Consider the following 8469-nt stretch of genomic DNA (forward strand, 5'->3'; position numbering starts at 1 on the left):
AAAATACTCTGCAGCTGTCTCTGACTCCTTCTGTTTAATGGAGAATATCTTGTTCCATCTGACTACCGCTGGGAAATATTCTTTTAACTGTAAGTTTATTCTTTTTACATTGTCTTTGTTGTACACATCTGTAAGAGGTACATCCTGATCTAATCCGCAATCAGCTAAAAATTGAGTTGCGTCAACATTGGAGGGTAAACATGCTCTCAGCAATATCTGCCAGTCTTTATTGTTGGGCTCTACAGTGTTACCTAAGTCTCTGATGTATTTTTGACTGGCAACTAAATCTTTTCTAGGGTCAGGGAATTCAGACACGATGGTCCTTAATTCCATTCTGGAAAATGGGCTATACATGGCAATGTTCCTCACAGGGGTGACCCCTGTTGTGTCAGTTTTCCCATTTGGAACAGCTATTACCCTAACAGGATTAACTCTAACAACATCACTCTGTGTGGGTTCTACAGCCTGTGGTGAAATGGCTTCAGCATAGTGTATGGTGCCGTACTTACCTGTAGACACGACCTCACCTATCCCTCCGCTAGGGGCCTTTGTTACTAATCTCGTGGGTGGAGCTGTGCCTACTGTGGTCTCTGCTATGGTGGCTGCTAGAGAGAGCGCTGAAATTGTTGCCGATTCGTCTTCTTGATCACACTCCTGAGGAAAGTTCAAAACAGGGTACAACTTGCACGGGTTAATACTTGCGTTGGTTAATTGGTTAACATTATCTTTAACATTTATACAGTTGCTAAGTGTTTGTGTGTTACACCTTAGTGCGTCATTCTCCGCAACCAATTTCTCTCCTGATATGTATGGTGGCGGTGGGGCCGTGGCTATCAGTTTTCTGATTGAGCCAGATCCCGCCGCCTGAGCCAATCCTCTCTGTATGTCACCTTCCTGCTGCCACAACTGCAAATAATCGTAATGTTTGATTCGTCTCTTTGTTGATTTAATGAGACATATCCTTCTCCTTAAATTCGTTAACACTTCTGTGCTGAAGCTACCTACTCTTGGGAATTTCTCCCCGTCATGTACTGTCATTCTCTCCCATTCATCACATAAAGCTTCTGTGTGACTTCCGTATTTCTCACACATTACATACCTTGCCGACCCAATTGGTCGGTTCACTGAATCAACCCGAACCGAGGTTGATCGCCCCCTACCTGAACAAGTGGCCCCCATAGTTCGAAGGTGTTGCTTTATTTAACCAACCCTTACGCAAACCAAATGTCCAAAATAGGCTGGCGGTGGCGGTTTACCGAGTACCCCACTCACTCGCCCACGCCGACCAATACGACCTGATCACACCGATATGGTGCTGGCGTACTCGACCTAGGGCCCCTGCGACCTGAACCTCTATTTACTGGAACCTGTGAGGGTGCTCCGAAGAACACTTACTCTTTCCAGTAACTATTGGTTGCTGGATAGTTCCTGAGTGAGCAGCGAACTTCCCTTAAAATAAAAAAAATTACACAAATCACGTTAGAATGTACAAATAGCGTTTATGACCTTTGTACACAAATAGTACCGGTCAGGTTTACTAATGCACACAATTACGTGCGGTACAATCGTTTAGTACACAAGCAACTAATCTTATGTACTGAGCGACCAGTGGAATCGAAAATTTCGGCTGCGAATTCCTTCAGCCAGAGCTTATATGGCCTATATGGGTGTTGCACCAACCCTTTCTTGGTGTTGTGCCTGTGGACTGTATAGCGGACTTCCTTGTCTGCTGTACCTGAACCTGTTGGTCTGCTATGACCTCCTGGTCTGTTACAGTATGACCTCCTGGTCTGCTACACTCTAATGCTCAAATTGTATATTTAACCAGGGATGCCTCCCTAGCCACCATGTACGTCACTTACACGCATGTACCTCACGAGTACTCGACTTTTCTTGTGGTTCAACCTGTAAAATTGTATACAACACACTCACTCACCACATGTACACTTTTGTTTCTATTTCTATTTCTGCGCAGAAATGTCTCTTTAGACCAGATGTGTTACAAATTAGGAGAAGGATCTATTAATTTAAATTTGGAATTAAAAAAAATTTTGTGCGATTTATCGCCTGGCGTTATTTACCGCGTGGCGCTACTTATCGCGTTGAGAGGAGAGAGAAAAAAAAACTTGTGATTTGAGTTACGTGGGCGTACCCGTACGCTCCGTTGCGTAATATACGCTGCGTGCGTCGGCCCTTGGATTGCGTACGCAAGTCTCAGTCTTTTGTTAGAGACACGTGTACGCAAAGCAAAGATCCACCGTAACACAATTTATACGTTTATCAACTATAGAACTGGCAAACAGGAGAGTGACATACGAAAATACACCAATGAAAAGGAAATGCAGATATATATGTGTGCGTGCATGTGTACGCAAGACAGAAAAATAAACAGTTTTAAAAAGACACTATTGTTTTGTTCTTACCTCCGGTTCCCGGATTCCTTCAGCACCCTTTACTAAGAGAAGCAGACGCTTATCCAAACAGCACTACGAGGAATATGATCTCCCGCCCTTTGCTGCTGGATAATGTCTGCTGAAATTACCTAGTGCAGATATGTGAAGGACAGGGCGAGCCGCCAATTGATAAAGCTAAATATTTATCGTATATAATACCCTTTATGAGGTCTAAGAACACTGTACGCTATTTGTGTATGAAGTACCGTAAGGGTACGCTAGTTGCGTAACAATCGCTTTGCCGTGATCGAGACGCTCAAGCGTCACGTTCACTCACGGCCAAGAGATCACAGGCAGGCACGTTATTGGCTGTTAACTAAAGTAATGATTCGCTATAACGTAGCGAACGCTCGGGACCACGAGGAGATCACCAGCGGAGCTGACGCTCACTATATTAAACCTTTGTATCTAAACCATGAACTGTGTATTGTGCAGTAAAACCTTAGTGTAATGTTAGAGAGTAAATGCAACACAGTATAACCTTATTACCTTAAAAGCTGTTTGAGCGTCACCGACGCTCTGAGAATACTTAATACTATAAGAAACACACAGATACCGTGCTCAGGGTCCAACGCCTAAAATATATATTATGAATGCTATACTTGCAAAAGAGTTAAACACAATACAAGTCATACACTACAATATAACATAGACTACCTAACCAGATAACTACACAAGAAATACAATACAATACAATTTAAGGGAAAAAGGAGTGAGAAAGAGAAGGAGAGAGAGAGAGAGAGAGAGAGAGATTGAGAGAGATTGGCCCACAATAACAAGAAGATCAATATAGCTGCGGAGAAACACTTACGCACAAGGGGAAACGATCGCATGCGCCTCGATATCCAGCTCCCGATTATCAGCAATGAGAACCGTTGAAGAGAGTGAACTGGATATGGTCGGCCTGCCTATTTATGCCCCACACACAATACAATTCAATGGTCCCTACAATCTCATTGTTCATTGGACACAGGAATTCGGCTTCGCATTATAACAAAAGGTCATAGGTTGATTCATACAGGTGGGCTGTGACTATTTCCAACTGCTCAGGTGGGAGGGAAACTGGGTTTCCCGCCGCATGGGTAATAAAGTGCAAATAAAGTAAATGTTCATAAACTTCTTATGTCCATAACTATTCGCACGAGCGATTGATCTGCTTCAAACCAACACCGGAATATTTCTAATTAAATATTCTTCCGATGGATACTAAACACCACTGTATTACTCCTGTCTGACCCTTCGTATCAAACAAAGAGGGATTTCTCTGTTCATGAACATTCTATATTAACCAAACTTTCAGAATCTATCAAAGGGACCATGATCTACAAAATACATTATTAGTGAAAATATGTAATGATTGAGTCGCACGCTACGATCGCATAAACTCTACCGTAAATACGCATACCATGCGCCTGCGGGTGCCCGCGACTGTGAGTATGCGCACGTACGGGAGAGCGTACGCATGTGCAGCACGGACCAGTATGAGGTGCAAATATGGCAGTGTGTGTAGAGATATTTTTCTGACTTTGACAGATGCAATGGACAAAAGGATGGGGAATGCGTTAAAGAAATGCATATTTCTACATCTATCTCTCTGAAGTTGGAAGTAGCCATCGCTTTGGTTTCCAGGGCTCTAAGATTGTGGTGTTCTACAATGCAGAAGGATGTGCAAGAATTTTTTTTCCAGAGATTATATCTCAAGAAATGTAAGAATTATTCAAGAGTGGTAGACTACTTGTGTGAAGCGTCTCTTGATGTGTTGGACTTTGCAACTAAACCTATGACATCAGGAATCATGATTAGGAGGGCTCTGTGGTTGCATTCATGGGCTGCGTACAGTCACTCCAAAAACAGACTGGTCACACTCCCCTATGAGGGGTCGCTGTTCTTTGGTAATAAATTAGAATCCATGATTCAGAGGATGACTAATGGAAAGTCTGTCAGGTTGCCCCAGGATAAGCCATGGCAGATATTCAAGTTCGTCTTCAAGACAGCAATTTCGGCAAGCCAGGACGCCCTAATAGGGACAGATTTCAACGTCCTTATGAAGATAGGTATGGTTCTGGCATGTCGCGTCAGTCTTTTCGGAGAGGATATAGAAGAGGTAATCAGAGGCAATGATGGTGCAAGTCCTCCTACGTTAACACCTGTAGGGGGCAAGATTTCAGAATTTCCTGTGCAATGGGAAGAAAATGTGCAAAACAGATGGGTGCTGAGTGTTATATTCAGAGGATATCAGCTGGAATTTATAAGAAAGCCAAGAATTGACAGATTCTTGGAGCCTTAACAGACAGCTTGGAAAGCCTATTGTCTTCAAAGGCAGTAGAGGCAGTTCCATTGCTGGAGAAAGGAAAGAGCTTTTATTCTCGTATTTTCTTAGTGAAGAAGGCCTCTGGCAGGTTCAAGACCATACTAGATGTAAATGATTTGAATCAGAGGATGAAGAAAAGGAAGTTTCACATGGAAACTTTGAAATCGATCCTGTTGGGAATAAAGAAAGGAGATTTCCTGGCGTCTATAGCCCTGAAGGATATGTATTTTTATATTCCAATCTGCGAGGCAGACAGGAAGTTTCTAAGATTCAGTATAGGTGGAAGACATTTCCAGTTCACCTTTCTCCCCTTTGGTATTACGTCCTCACAAAGGTCCTGATAACCCCAATAGCTTGCCTCAGAGAAAAGGGAGTGACTGTTTGGGCATATATAGACAATTTGCTTATTGCAGGAGAGTCAGAGGAGATAGTACAAGGAATGTTGCATGAGACATTGGCTTTCCTACAGTTGCACGGATAGTTGAGGGAGAAGAGTCGGCTGAAGCCTTCTCAAACTCTTCAGTTTCTAGAGGTCCACATAGACACCCTACAGTATGCTGTCATGCTCTCAGAAGAAAGACAAGAGAAAATTCGGCAGCTTGTCTCCTTGCTCCAGAGGAAGAACAAGGTGCCATTGCATGTGGCATTACAGCTTCTGGGGATGATGTCATCTACGATAGAAGTGGTTCCTTGGCAAGGTGGAGAATGAGGATCCTACAATGGGATATCCTGAAATATTCAAGGAGAAAGATGCCTCTGCATTATCAAATAAGACTGTCAATGGAGACCAAGGAATCTCTGTCCTAGTGGAGGAACGAGCGGATATACGAACAAGGGATGTCTTTATTGAAACCTCAATCTCTGGTGTTAACCATGGATGCAAGTCTGACCGGTTGGGGTGCTCATATGTTACAGCAGAGCTGTCAAGGAAAATGGTCACTAAGGGAAGCAAAGTTCTCATCAAACCAAAGAGAAATGAGAGCGGTATGGATGGCGATACTCAAATTTCAAGATCAGCTAAAAGGAGACCACTTAAAGGTTTTTTCCGACAATACTCCAGTAGTAGCTTACTTGAACCGTCAAAGGGGTACAAGAAGTCAAGCCATAATGGTGGAAGTGTCATACATCATGTATTGGGCAGAAGAGCATTTAAAGTCCCTAACAGCTTTTCACGTTCCTGGCAAGGAAAACATATTGGCAGATTATTTGAGCAGAAATCAGGTCCAGGCTAGAGAATGGGTAGTGGACATGGAAGTATTCCAGCAAATAGTGGAAAGATTCAGCCAGCCATACATAGACCTCATGGCAACCAATCTCAATACGAAGGTACCTTGGTTCTTTTCAAGGTATTATATTCCGATGTCAGAGGGACTGGATGCGTTGTCCCGTGAGTGGGAATTCAGTCTGGGGTAGGTATTCCCACCATTTCCATTAATAGCCAGGACATTTACAAAGATCAGGGAACAAAGAGTGGTTGTGAATATGATAATACCTTACTGGCCAAGGAGAACTTGGTTTCCAACAGTTCAGAGGATGTCAATTGATGTGGAGATTGCCAGTGATTCTGGAGTTGATTCATCAGGGGCCTCTGTGGTACCCAAATCCACAGACTCTTCAATTTGCGGCCTGAAAATTGAGAGGCGATTACTGCAAAGGAAAGGTCTATCAGATTCAGTAGTTCAGCTTCTGCTACAAGTCAGGAAAAGAGTTTCTTCAAACATATATTACAGACTTTTACTATCTGGGCAAAGGAAATATTTGACGTGTTAAAAGCAGAGATGGCGCAAATTTTACAATTTCTTTATGATGGTTTTATTAAGGGTTTGGCGGTCTGAACCCTGAAAGTGCAAATTTCGACTCTGAGTGTTCTGTTGGACAGAAAGTTGTTTGAAGATGATTTAATACAAAAGTTCTGTCAGGCTATAAGAAGATTAAGACCACGAATTAGATCGATAGTTCCTCCCTGGGACTTAAATTTGATCCTGAATGCGCTAATGAAACATCCTTTTGAGCCATGAAGAAATAAGTTTGAAGCAGTTAACTTGGAAAGTAGTCTTTCTTATGGCTGCAAGGAGGGTTGGTGAATTATAAGCACTATGGGCTAAGTAACCATATCTGAAGATTTTGTCCGATAAGATTGTTCTAAGGACAAATCCGTATTTTTTACCAAAAGTGGTGTCGACATTCCATGTTAATCAAGAAATTGTCTTGCCGTCATTTTTTCCTCAACCAGAAAATAAAAAACAGAAGATGTTGCATATGTTGGATTTAGTGAGAGCAATTTCTATCTATCTGGATAGAGTCAAAGAGTTCAGGAAAGTGGATAATCTGTTCATAGTACCTGTAAGAGCTCAGAAAGGTTATATGCCAACGAAACAGACCATTGCAAGATGGATTAGAGAAATAATTGCGATTGTGTCTCAAGAAGATGGACGGAAGTTCCAGGGAATATTAAGGCACACTCGACCCGGGCAATATCGGTCTCATGGGCTAGGAAGGCACAAGTGGCAGTCAAGGACATTTGTGCAGCAGCTATGTGGTCATCTGTGCATACTTTTTCTAACCATTATGCTTTGGACATTGTTAAAGCTCACTTTGGGAACCAGGTCTTGGTAGAGGCCTTGGTATAAGTAAATTAAATATTTCAGCATCAATTCTTGTCTATAGTTGTTTTTTCCCTCCCATATTCAGCTTTGGTATATCCCATAGTAGGGCTGCCATGAAGTAGGAAAAAGAATACAGTGAAATATAATTACAATAATTCAATTTCTTTGAAGTACTTCATGGCAGCCCATGTGAGTGTTTTTTCTTCGGGAATTATTATGGAGACACTCAAAAAGGCAGGACGGAAGGGGAGGGGAGCAGCTATATACTCAAGGTGGGCGGATCCCGGAAGAAAAACCTCCTGTCTACATTAGGGGAATGGGTCATTAACCCATAGTAGGGCTGCCATGAAGTACTTCAAAGAAATGGAATTATCGTAAGTTTAATTAGCTGTTTTTGTAATGAGAAAATTAATCATTTGTTAATACAATGATCTGTCTTTTTTTTTGTTCGTTGTAGAACAGCATTACCTCCCTGCTGCACATGGTCTGTACAGACATGCCTTCTAATCCCCACAAATTGGGATGAGCATACCAATCACGGGACATTCCCATCAAATTGGGACTGTCCTACAGAAATTGGGAAGGTTAGGAATTATCATATAGCTTAAAGGGTGCTCTTTATGAGGGGCATTTCTGGAGAGGAGAAGGCCCGTGTGCAGGATTCTACAGCACAAGCGCAGATCTCCGGGAAAATGGAGTGGTGGCCATTTCCCCGGTGATTTTGCAACTGCAAATGCACAAAACGCCAGAAAAATGGCACAGCGCCGTTTTCCCAGTGACTTCTTTAGTGCTGCTGGTGCGTCGTGGGACTCCGGAGAATAAGCATTAAAAATAATGGGTGCAGAGTGTGTGGTGTGGGCCCGCCTGGACCCCGGGGGCCCGTGTCTACCGCAAACATTGCACCCATTATAAATACGCCAATGGCCTTTATACTGTATATAAATTGGGATGCAGTTATGTGACTGGCGGTCAGGACACCGCCGGTTACAATACCGAAGGTTACATCTGATAATGTCAAATATTACCTTAAAACATAAAGCTATACACTATTACCGTGGAGCCGCTATGGCCGCTAGACTTATTACACACACTACGGACT

The sequence above is a fragment of the Pseudophryne corroboree genome, chromosome 2 (assembly GCF_028390025.1).
Source record: "Pseudophryne corroboree isolate aPseCor3 chromosome 2, aPseCor3.hap2, whole genome shotgun sequence".
In the NCBI taxonomy this organism is placed as follows: domain Eukaryota; kingdom Metazoa; phylum Chordata; class Amphibia; order Anura; family Myobatrachidae; genus Pseudophryne; species Pseudophryne corroboree.